Source organism: Lichenostomus cassidix, chromosome 3 (assembly GCF_008360975.1).
Source record: "Lichenostomus cassidix isolate B80296 chromosome 3, HeHo_3.0, whole genome shotgun sequence".
NCBI lineage: Eukaryota > Metazoa > Chordata > Aves > Passeriformes > Meliphagidae > Lichenostomus > Lichenostomus cassidix.
The window spans coordinates 101,208,219-101,221,341 of record NC_139483.1 but is presented as its reverse complement, the minus strand read 5'-3'; the positions used below and the strand labels follow the sequence as shown (position 1 = coordinate 101,221,341).

General features: G+C 35.9%; 1 long non-coding RNA gene across 1 annotated transcript; it reads right to left on the bottom strand.

The window, feature by feature from the left end:
- Positions 1–2,991: 2,991 nt before the first annotated feature.
- LOC146440311 (uncharacterized) lies at positions 2,992–10,970 on the bottom strand. Its single transcript, XR_014851401.1, has 3 exons — positions 10,815–10,970; positions 7,798–7,888; positions 2,992–5,782 (listed from the first exon to the last, which is right to left on the bottom strand). It is a non-coding gene; the product is annotated as an uncharacterized LOC146440311 (long non-coding RNA).
- Positions 10,971–13,123: the final 2,153 nt, after the last annotated feature.

Genomic DNA, 13,123 nt, shown 5'->3' with positions numbered 1-13,123 from the left:
TCCTAGTTGTCCTCACACACATCTGTAATGCCACGTGAAATAGATGGGATGGGAAACCTCTCTGGGTGGGACTCACAAATAGAATACTGGACTTGTGGGGAGTCAGCAGGAAGCCAGGTGAGCTTCCTGAGACAGAGCAAGTGACACAATGTGATTGCATGGACTGCCCAGTCATGCTTCCAGGCAGCTTCATAGGGAGTTAAACCCTACAAGACTTGGCAAGACAAAAGACAATGATATTATTATTCATATATCTTTTTGTGTCTTCTCATGGTAATTGAAAAATCAGACTTTCATCAGCAGTGTCTAAAAGTGTCCTCATTTTAGATGCATAGTTTCCTACCAAAGACTAGTACTTTTGAGCAGCAAAGAATTTTTTAAGGAACTACATGATTTCTCTTTGAAATTTTTAGTCCATTTTGATATTAATATGAAGGGATTCTGTAGATATATATATTTCAAAGTTTCTAATATGGCTTATTCAGAATAGAAAAATTAATGAGATCAGCAGTGCGTACTGCAGGATGGAAAATAACTGAAATGAAGATCAGTATTTTGTGTTTGAGAAAATCTTTGACTAGTTCCTTTTGTATGTGTCAAAATCATCAGAAAGCAGAAAAACTTTTGGTCAAAAATTCTGGGTCAATTCCTACTCAGAATGTTGTATAGAAAAGTAATACTCACTTATTCCATCTTTCTTCTGTTCACTTACAGTATGCCCAGAGGTCTCAAATTGTTTGGTCCTTTGCATTTTGAACAGATTAATCTATTATGATGGGGGGAAGTTTATTTACTTTGAACTAACATGCATTGTTCAGATAAATTGAGTTGTTTTCCTATTTAACATTTTAGGATTTTTGTTTTACTGTTCTCAGAGCCCTCCAGGCAATGGAACAAATTGATGGAAAGTAAATTATTAACGTACATTCAGTCAGGCATATCTAATCAGCCCAATTTAAAGTTATTATGTCTTATATAAACAAGTACTGTATATATTTAAATATTTATCATAACAATTTATAGAGTGGCTAGGATGCAGAATACCCAAACTCTTTTAAAGAGTAGCTGAAATGTTATGTACAACTTCAGCAGCTGTAAGCGCGAGATGTCTAGAAAGGGAAAATTGGATAGGTGGAGAGCCAATTTGTTTATGGTGAATTGGGTTGTGGTGGCTGACAAAGGACATAATGACCTCTTGTGATGATGAGACTCAAAAGTTTATTCCTTTTTGGGCATTTAATATCTAATTTGAACCTTATTAACCCCTGTTTCCAAAATGTGATTAATGACTGGGTGAGAAGTTAGAGAGGATGTAGGGTTTCCTCCTCATTACGGTAAAGTTTACTTTTGGCCAACACTCAGTCAAATAAATGGAAAGAAAGTAATTGAGTGAAAGAATTGTGAAGAGATGCCCATATTTTACAATTTGGCAGAAATTTCTCATTTCTCCAGGAAAGCATATCAGTTCCAAAATTTTGACCTTAGAAAGATATTGCAAGGAAACACAAATGCAGTTGCATGAGTGCTAAAACTTTTTTTGAGGTCTTCAGAAACCATATTTTTTCATAAGAGGTTTAAACCTTTAGTAGAAAGGATTTTATGCCAGTAGTATCTTCCAAGGAAGGAAACAAAAGTTAATAGAAGCTAAAACAAGTCAATGCTGGAATTTCACAGAATCACAGAACATTCTGAGCTGGAATGGAAACGTCAGGATCGTTGGGTCCAACTCCTGGACCTGTGCAGAGCACCCCAAGAATGAAACCATGTGCCTTAGAGTGCTGTCCAAACACTTCTTGAACTCTGTCAGTCTTGGTACTGTGATCACTTCCCTGGGGAGCTGTTCCAGTGCTCAGCCACCCTCCAGGTGAAAAATCTTTTCCTGATGTCTAACTAAACCTACCCTGACACAACTTCAGGCCATTCCCTCAGGCCCTGTCACTGTCACTGTCACCACAGAGCAGAGATCAGTGTCTGCCCCTTCTCTTCCCTCATGAGGAAGTTGTAACTGCAGTCAGGCCTCCCCTCAGTCTCTAATAGTTTAACGCCTTTTTTATATTGTGGCACCCAAACTGCCCCCAGCACTGGAGGTGAGGCTGCCCCAGGTCAGAGCAGAGCAGGACAATCCCCTCCCTTGCCCAGCTGACCATGCTGTGCCTGATGTCCCCAGGACAGGGTTGGCTCTCCTGGCTGACAGGGCACTGCTGACTCATGTTCAACTTGCCATCGACCAGGAGCCACAAGTCCCTTTCTGCAGCACTACCCTCCAGCCTCTCATTCCCCAGTCTGTGCACTCAGCCAGGGTTATCTCATCCCAGGTGCAGCATCCACCACTTCCCTTGTTAAACTCCACATGGTTGGTGATTGCCCATTGCTCCAACTTGTCCAGGTCTCTCTGAAAGACCTCTCTGCCTCTTCTATTTCTCTCTGGGAAATTCACTAAATCAAAAACATTTTTTTTAAATGTTGGTCAAATTTTAATTTTCATATTTCAGCTTTAAAACTGAAACAGAAATAACAAATATTTGTTTTGTGGTTTGGGAGAATCTGTCTTGCATCCCTCTTTTCCCTACCCTTTTGATCTCTCTTTTCTCTACCTGGTTTTACTCCTAAAGAAAGGATGGAAAAGAAAGAAAAATAAATTCATAGCAAGCTTTGAAATAATTTAAATACTCTTCAAACTGACAAAAAGCTGAAAATTATTGAAGTAGAATAAATAATTTATAAAATTATTTCTTCAATAAAAATATAGGGTTTAGGGCTTTTTTTTCTTTTTTTCTACAATCATTTGCCTCTTGTGAAATACCTAAGAGCTTATCATTTTTATAATACTCTTAAAACAAAATCTAACACAGAGGCAAAATGAGAAATAATTATTCAATATAAATTTTTATACCGGTTTCAAAATTAAGTTTTAAAAGCCTCTTTTCAAAATGCCTATAAACATAAGAAAGATACATATTCATGGAATATTACAAATATCTCTGCAACCATAAGTTTTACATATGTTGTAAACCAAGATATCAAAAAGATTTTATTTGAAGTATAAAATAGTAAAAACTGATGAGGATCTTCAGATTTATGAGATATTGCTAACACGAAGGAACTGAAAGGCTGGCAAAACTTCAACAGCTGTCCTTTGCCTTCCAGGTGCTATTAAAAAGATAGAGCAAATGACATGATTAAATAAATCCAGCACACACCAGAAGGAAGACCTCTCTGACTCAGAATATGATTCTGTTTTGCCTTGGATGACTTTGCTCAGTCAATAACGATAAAGCTTTTAACTCTGAAATGTGGCATCAGCTAATCAAAATATTGGCAAGTGCTCAGGCTGAAGTACCAACTTCATATGGAAATTTTAGGAAAGTATAAATATTAAAAGACATTTTTGAAGATACTAATGACAATAATATCCTTTTATGTCTGTTCTTCTTAATGGAATATAGCATGCATTTATTTAACTGTCTTCATAGTTTAGTTGGGATTGTGTGGTAGCATCTGAAGGTTCTAGTATTGTACCTTCTCTTCCCTGTATTTTCATGTCCAGGTATCTGATTTTAACATTTAACTACTCTATTTGTGTTGTAAGTAATTGTTAGTAACTAATATTCAAATTTAAGAAAATATTTTTATAATAATTTAAGTTAGCATCAGCAAATCATACCCAAGTGTTAAAATTCTAAATTCCTTTCCATTCTTTTTGATTACCTTGTACCATTTTCCTGTTTAAAAATAATAAAACTTGACAATTTTGACACAATATGTGGGAGCTCAGTTTATGTATTACAGCATATACAAGATGTAATATTTTACCAGAGAAGAAAATAAGTTTGCGTTGGATTTCTTGCTATAAGAAAAAAAAATACACATCCTTGAGATTTTAGAGTGGTTGTGAAGGCTCTTCTCACGTCAAAAGTCTAAGAATTCTTTTTCTAGGATAATAAAGCCTTTTCTATGGAACCTGGAAAAACAGATGTAGCCCTGGAACAAGATTAATGACATTGGTTTTTGCTACATATTTAATCTTCCAGAAATGCTCATCCTTCTATAGAAAGCTCCCAAATTATGTGGCTTAGACTTGGTTATCTGGAATTACTTTATTTACTGCTTTTTATGGTGTTTTGTTGGATTTTTAAAGCAAGAGCTAAGTAAAGACGACCTTGAGATATAAAGCTGACTGTGTTTTTTCCTTTGCAAAATAAATAAGCAGCATTACTAAAGTTTAGCCCATATTGGTAACTAAATGGTTGTAGTGACTGGCAGTTTATGAAAAGGCAATTCTAAACATCACCTATATATATTTCTTTTTTGGTGGATGCCTTGTCAAATTCCAAATCTACCTGTAAGACATTTTAAATTTATGCTTCAGTGATAATAAAAATGTTGTGATATTTATAGGAGAATACTTATGAAACCTAAAGAGATTTCTTATTTCCTTGACCAAGCAGAGTTTAAAAACAATCCGTTCTGCCACCCATACAAGAGATTTGACACTTGAAAGGAGATACTTGGAAAGGGAAATAAAAATTGCTTGTGAGGCCAGACCAGATAATAAGAAGGCATAAATGGAGACAGGCTTTGGAGATGTCTTTGAAGTCTTGTAATGATAAAATTTCCTCATTAGCGTAGAAAGCTCTATTTGAGCAAGTAAACAAAAGCTGTGAAAGATGACCATGTCTCTTGACCAACAGTAAAAGGACTTTAAACTGTTCTCTCAAGAGAACTCCTTGACCAGGCACCAAAATTAACATAGAGAACTGTGGAAGGTGATGGGGAGGTGACACCCATAATTTTCTGTAAACTCAAAAGGGTTCCACAGTTTAGAAGCAGAATAAGTAGTTGGTCTTTGTTCTCCAAATGAGACACACATCACATAAGGCTTGACACTAAACATTTCAGAGTGAATAAGTCATTTCTGCTACACTGAGTAGACTCTGTTCTTGTCGAATAATAAAAGCTGCTGCAGTTTCTCTCATCTTATTTCTGGATCTTGCCTATTAACAAAACATGAGAAAGAATTAAATATTAGATTGGCAAAACTGAGTTTATAACTGCCTTGAGAGTTTGTGCATTAATATTTTACCAAGAAAATTATAATCTCAGTCGATTCTTTCAGATTGCTTGGGCAGGACATTCAACGTCTTAAAACAAGTCACTCTGAAAAACCTTGCAAAATTAAACATGACACAAAAACGAGAAATGCTGCTGAGGGCAAAATGTAATTTCATAATTTCAAATTTAAAAGTACATTCCATTCCCCAGGAAAAAGACAGGTCTATGGGTCCTTAATGAGTGAAACAAATGACAACAAAAAATTCTGATATTGCAAATAGTTTAGAAGGATAAAGGCCTATTTAGATTAACCCCAAAAATCTTTATTGTTTCAGAAAGGACCCAAGAAAATATGATCCACGTCAGTCTCATTTTAAAAACACATTCTTGTCATATTTGCCCTCCTAGAACATACAAATATACCTACCCTTAACCTAACTACTGAGAGCCCACCTGCTGAAAATATTTGAGCAAATCTGACAGGAGAGGTAAGAAAGGTTGTTTCCTTGTGGCTTATACTGAGTTTTTGTTCCCTCTTCAGTACAGAAAGGAGTGTTTGGAATTTTCTGCCTCGGAAGATCAGAAAGCTGACAGAGAAGGGTAGGCAGTGCATTCATTATCATATTTTGTGAGGTTGTTTGCTCTTGTATTCTTCCTGCAGTTCTTGAAGTGCACAGATGAAAGACTGATATGATTCTCTGCTCATCCACAGCTTTTTGCAGCGTCAGCCCTAGAGGAATATGAAAACAAAATGAAACATCCCCCCAAAAACCCAAACCTGATAATGTTTCACAGCCCTTGTTGTACATATCAGGTTGCAGTAGCTCTACTTTTTTTCTGAGACCCTATTTTATACCACTGGCAAAAACTGTGAGAATGGAAAATACATATTCCCTTTAATACACATGGTATTGCATAAAACTTGCATAAAAGTGGGGGAAAATTAGGTCTAAATAGTAATTCTTCTATCTATAAGGAGAAAAAATAATCCAATATCTGGGCTGTGAAAGGATTACCTGTAAATTTCATACCTTTAACCTGAAAATTATTAAATTTTTAGCTCACTTTCCCAAGGCAACAGAACTGCTTTCCAAAAACTAATTTCAAGGAATAGCTCACTGGGGTCTCTGACAACCTTCCAGTGCAGGACAGCAGATTGTAAGTAGCTCATTCAAAGCCTGGACTTTCCTGTCAGGAAAGGGAGGTGGGTGCCAAATGGTAAAACTAATAAATACCAAGTTGTGATTGTTCAAAGAGTATAAGCAGCTCTAAACAGAACTCTGAACTAACATCAGTGGCTTCTCCTTCCTCCTGCCCACCTGATATTCCCCCTAGAAATGTCTTATATTGTTGCAGTCAAAATATTTTACATAAAAAATGTTAATTATTAAAAAAAATTTCCTTACTTTTTTTTATTTCTTTTTTTATTTTCAGACAACTATTTTGTAACTGTCTTCCTTTGTCCAAATACTTCAATAACTGCACTTCAAGCAGGATTTGTATGGTATTAGTTGAAGGAAAAAAAATAATCATTCAACCAGGCCTGCCTTGCTGGTTCAGTACAGCAGGATTTGTATCTTCCACCAGCAAAGATGGCTGTAACCTCCAAGCACATGAATGGAGATAAATTTCTCTCCACTTTTTTTCTATTACAGCCACAAACTTCCCAGACTTGGTATAATTGATTAATAGTTCTTGTTTAATTAAAAAGGGCTACTTAAAATGTTTTTTACTTGCTGTGGAAGGTTTTCCCATAATAACTTGCATTTGAGTGTGAGGAAACAATCAATCAAAAATTAATCCCTAGCAGCAATAAATTAGTGGAAAAAAATTAAATGAAAACAAGTTGCTTTTTGAGTGAAGAAAACTACTAAAAATGCAGCTTTTCAGATGGAATAAGAAACATTAGTGTTAGGCAAGCAGTATTCTCATTTTAAGATTTTATACTTTGCAAAATGTTTAAGACTAGCAATTATTATTTTCTGTATTAACAAAGCAATATATGCTAGAGGATGTAATGCAAGGGTAATGCCTAGGTAATCCATAATCACTGTCAGAATTTAGCATAAATGTGAATGCTAGAGCTTTGTCTCTTTTGCAGTTATTATTATGACAAAATTCCAATGTGAAATTCTACATATATTTGGAAAAATATGTACTAATTCTACTTCCTAGATGTAATTCTTTTCAAGCATTTTTATCTTTCCTGAACACCTTGCAAGACAGTCATTGGTTTCCTGATGAGACACAGTGGAGTTCAACATTTAAAACAAATGTTCATGCTTTTAGATTCAGTTTATAAATAGTTTATAATAAATAAATATAATAAATAGCTATAATAAATAGCTTCTTAGAATGAATAGACGAATGCCTTATAAATAGTAAGTCAGGCTAAAAAAATGTAGCATACATCTGCATGGTGAATAAAAAGGGGAAGCTGAGGCTCTTTTTTTATTCTTAGTTTTTTATTCTTTATTTTATTCTTCTCTGTTGCCCCTCCTGGTTGATTTAGCTGATGTGGTAAGTTGAAGACAGATTTTCAGGCTGTCCTGAAGCATTGGATGGGGTCTTTTACCTCAGTCTTTAATAACATGGATAAATTTGGGCTGCTTAGTCCTCCAAGCACCACAGCTAGAGGAACAGTGATTTTTCATTTGTGGATGCTGAAATTGCAAGGGAAGAGTTGCCTCAGTTAAAGTCTGATGGAATTCATCCCAGAGTACTGAGGCAGCAAGCAGAACTTACAGCAGAACCTCTCAGTAATCTACCAAAAGCCTTGGGTGTCTGAGAGCTCTGAAACTGCATTCTGAGGCTCATCAAACACAGCATAACCAGCCTGTAAAAAGGAAAAATGTGGTTTTACGTCTGTATTTAGTATTTGTGTGACCTTACCTCGAGCACTCTGCAGTTCTGGACCTCACAAGTTAAGTAAAATATGAAGCTCCTTGAATGCATGCAGAGGAGGGAGCAGAGCTGGTGAGGGGCTGGAAGGAATGTCTTCTGAGGAGCAGCTGAGGGCTCTGGGCTTGGCTGGTGTGGAGAAAAGGAAACCAAGGGGCAACCTCATTGCTCTGTGCAGCTTGCTGAGGAGGGGAGGTGGACAGGGAGCTGCTGAGCTCTTCTCCTTTGAGCCCAGGGACAGAATGTGTGGGAATGGTTCAGAGCTGCACCAAGGCAGGTTTAGACTGGACATCAGGAAATATTTCTGTACTCAGTGTGCAAACACTGAAACACACTTCCTAGAGAAGTCATCAATATTCCAGTCCTGCCAGTGTTTAAGTCCTTAAGGCCATGTTTTAACTTTTGGTCAGCCCTGGAGATGTCAGGTAGTTGAACTGGATGATTTCTGTAGGCTGTGTACAACTGAAATACAGCTATAGACAGCTATTTTCAGACAACTGAAATAGTCCACTCTTATCTATTCTACTCAGTTCACTCACATTTGCCAAATGGTGTTTGACAGAAACAAGCTGATGGTAAAAATTCTTTCTTTGGAACATGGGCACTTCTAATTATACACTGTTGAGAGAAGACGAGGATCTTTTTTGTTGTTTGGGACAGAGCTGCCATTCTGCAGTTCTGATGCATGATGATTTACATGTAGTTGTGGGGAAAGATTAAAGTTGCTTGTCAATCTCTTCTCATAAAATATTACATCATCAAAAAAAATGTATTTTATCAATACATACAAAAATGATCTTGCTCTTGGTAGTATCAAAATTACAAAGCTGCATAGGAAGCCAGGTAGAAATCAGCAGTCTCCCTTTATTTTGCCTCATACACTGAAAAGAATGTGTAGTATCCTGTATAAGACCTTGATTCTCTACAGTGCATCTAGATCCAGCCAAAAAAAACCTCAGTGTCTGCTATCAGGCAGAGCTTGAAAGGTTCCCTTGGAACTGATGGAAAATACTCTGGATTTAGAATCATCTGCCTGAGGAAATGTGACATCTGCTGCTACGAATGTCGATAGTGTTTGTCCATATACATCCATCTATGAGGTGTATATATATTTGTTTAGTTTTTAAGTCAACAGTACCAATACATGGCTCTTAAGCAAGAAAAGCAGCATTAATTATTCATGCACGCTCATATGTTTATAAATTGATAAAAAAATACTTCCTTGATGCACTACCGGAAAACATTTTTTCCAGAAATGTTTTACCTGTAGAAACTCCAAGACCCAAGAAGCAGAACTTCAAAGATAATTAGGTACTTAATCAACCAGTCAGCTGCCTAAGAAAGGCAGAAGCTCCTCAGACTTTTCTCTCACTGAAAGATGTGACTAAATGTTAGCATCCTGTTTAAGCAAGGCATGATAGATCTTTCCCTTGCCAATGGAGGTAATGAGGCACTGCTGGAGGGCTCTTTGTCTTACTTGTTGGACAGATATTTCTCAGTATGGAAGGAATCTTCCTGTGCAGTATTTTATTTATTTTCTTCCCTTCATTGACTAAAAACAAAAGCTTTTAGCAGATTGACTAATTGACTCAAGCCTTGAACTAGCATAATTAATGCCAGACCTCACCAAATTCAATGCTTTATCCAGTTCTTAAAGGTCTTGGAGAAACAAAGTAAACTCCTTTACTTTCCTGTTGATATGCAAGCAACATGTGGGAACTATTAACTACAAAAGGCAGTTTTCCTCAGGGAGGGAGGTGGCATTCCCAACACAAACAAGGAGCTAAATCAAGTGCAAAATTATACAACTTTGGTAAATGTGCAGCCAATCAGGTCTGAAATATTACCCTTTCTTTTGACCTCCATCCACAACATCACTTTTGTCACTTTTGCTATTTGTCACTGCCCCAGAGAGTGTGAGATGTGTTCAGTGTTCTGCTCCAAACAAGAAACAAAAAGCCATTATCACAGCTCTGTCCAGATAGCTCTAAAGGGTTTATCCAGTTCTGACAAGACCTATATACAGCTAGAAGATTCACAGTTTCAAATTTTCACAGGTAATTGATTCATTATCTTGTTTTTCATCATTATTTTCTAAAAATAAACAGCCATTTCTTACTTTCTTGTTTTTCTGCATATGATCTCAGATTTTATTGAGGGACCAATTTAATCAAAAACCCATCTTTCAAAGCACTAGATAAGAACAAGCAAATAGGAAGCATGACAAATATATTCAAGACATGAGAATCTTACTGAAACTAATTTCTTGAACAGCAAGAGATTTTTTAATGAAAACATAATTTTCGCATATATAGATATAAAACATACATTAATTGTTCTGCATTGCATTCAGAAAAAATGCATCCTATTGCATCTTTGATAAGATTCCTGCCAACTTTCAGAGTGTTGCCATTGCAAACATCACAGACATACAATGCAGCTTATACAACATTCAAAAAACATTAATAGGAGATTGAACAAATGAATAAGTGTATTATAGAGAGATCTGACCTCCAACTAGTGAAAGTGAATGTAATATCTACAGTTAGTCGGAACCATGTGTCTTTAAAAATGATTGGTATAGTTAGTGCTCTTTTTATTGACAGTACTGATGGTTTGAGATTATGTTTATTCCTGTGTTACAATTATGCATTGTTATCAGGATTAGCCCCTGTGGTTGGCTGAGCTGCTTGCTCACTTCTCCCCCATCATTACAAATGGAACAGGGGAAGAGAAAAGAAAGAACAAAAGCAAGAAATGTTGGAAGATCAAGAAGAAAAAAACAAAAACTTGTTTAATAAGTGAAGGATAAGTGGAAGAGAAAAGAAAGTAAAACAAGTGATAAAAAGGCAATCACTCACCATGTCCTGTAGACATATAGAACTGCACAGACAGTTCCCAAGAAAAAGATAACTAATCATCCTAAACCACCCCTCCCTTCTCCTTTTTGTGGCTCATCAGGATGTTATGTGGTATGGAATATGTCTTTGGTTAGTTCAGGTTCTGCCCAGTTGTGCTTTCTCCCAACCAATTGTGCATCCCCAGTCTAATCAGGGGGGGCAGAGAGAGAAACAAAGAAGGACTTGATGCTGAATGAGAACAAGATCTGTCTGTTGGGACTTAATGCCTAAATAAAACAAATATAAATAATTTTTCTTCTCTTTCAGTAAAGGTTTTCTATTTTGAAAATATGTAATGTTTTGACATTTGTATTAAAATCAAAAGGTGACCCAGTGACTAAGTAAGTTGAATAGCCAATCTGACATAAATGTAATAACCCTCTTTTGGTTGTTATCAGGTTGGGAAAAGTACAATTTATAATCTCAGCAAAGATACCAACACAAGTAAGGTCTATCATTCATCTTCAGTAAGAAGGTGGCAGAAATAACAGGGGTTATGATCAATGTACTAAAACAATAATTACTTTGTTATGTTAAAGTCAACCCAAGTGATCATATTATTTTATTTTATACATCTATAACTGATAAAGAAAGTCATAGGATTGGAAGTGCAATTTCAGATCAGGCAATAAGATGACTGATGATTAAAAATGAAGTATAACAGCTTTGAATAAGTGCATAGTGTGTATTATGAAGTTAGAGTCAGAAAGAAAAGGATTAAATAAACAGGCTACATTTTTAGGTACTTCTCTGATCAGAGAGTGAAAAATTTTTCATGAGAACCTCAGGCTTTCAGAACTGAATGTGAGACATAAAATAATGTTATTTAAACAGGTACAACACCTGGCAATAAACAAAACTGTTAGGTTACTTCTTAATTGTTGCCCCACATAACACAGTCTGGCAAAGTGGATGTCTTACTTTGTGTATTCATTCATTTATTCAAAATTTCTCTGAAACTAGAGTATTGAATGCTTATATCCTGTACCAGGGAGTTGGACTAGACTATCTCTAGAGGTCTCCTCCCACTCAATTTATTCTATTATTCTATTTTAGATCAACTTATTTATTTACTGACTGCTTCTTAACACGCTGCTGGAGGAGCAAAATAACTTTGTAAGTAACCTTGTTTTACAAAACTAAAAGCATTTCTAGAAAAAGACTCAAACTTCCTAAATTAATTAATCCTTCTGGTCAAACCAGCGAAGTTTTTCTCCAGTGTAGGGAATATGACTTCCAAAATCTGCATACACATACACTAATCTACTTGTTTAAAAAAACCTTTTCCTCCTCCTTGTACAAAACTGAAGTGTCAAAAGCTTCAACAATAGTAGATAACATTCTAGGGCACCTTTGCATGTTTTGCCAAAGGTAATTAAACTGTCCTGCTTCAGCCTGTATTTCCTAGTGACAATGTTCCACTTGATTTTCCACAGAAAAATGTATCTGACAAGTGTCTTGGAGGAGGCAGCATTGCCTTAGGTGTAACACTCATCTCCGTCCCCAAATACCTGGAGGAAAAACAGCAGAAACCATGAGAGCCCTGGAGATGCATCTGGATATTTGTTTTACAGATTACATACGCTGATGGCCAAAAAAATTCAAGTAATCCCATACTTTTTTAGGTATGGATCTCCAGACTAAATAAGGAATCCTTCAGGTTTGCCCTTGACCAGGGAGGCAGAAATATCTAAACTAAGAAAGTTCCTATTTTCTCATAACTACATGGTTTTTTTATTCTCATATATACCAAAATCCAGAAGATCATTTGACTTCCTATTTTAGGCAATATCTTCTGATGTTGACATGTTGATATTCATGTGCTATCATCATAAAAAAAGCAATTTACTGAATATGAAAAACTACAAATTTAAAAAAAAAAAAAACTATGAAAGAAAGGGTAAATGAAGGTCTCATCCTGGAATTTTTATTCTGGCAAACTAATTTTTTTTCTCTTTATAATCCTGTTGAGATGTAGAGATAGTTTTCTAAGGCTTCAAATCTGATAAACAATGTTCACAGTTTGCTGATGAAAGTGCTGACAGTCATTAAAATGCAGGAGAAGCAAAGATCTCTGATTCAATTAAGTTGTTTTGCACACCCAAATTTGAATACAGGGGTGCACGCTGATTTGTAATACTTGCACAGTGATTAATGTTAAAAATTAACACTTAGACTGTCAGTATATTTGGGTATAAACACATGGAACTCTTTTTATATACATGGGTGTAAACCATAAATATACATATAAACTATTAATTACACAATTC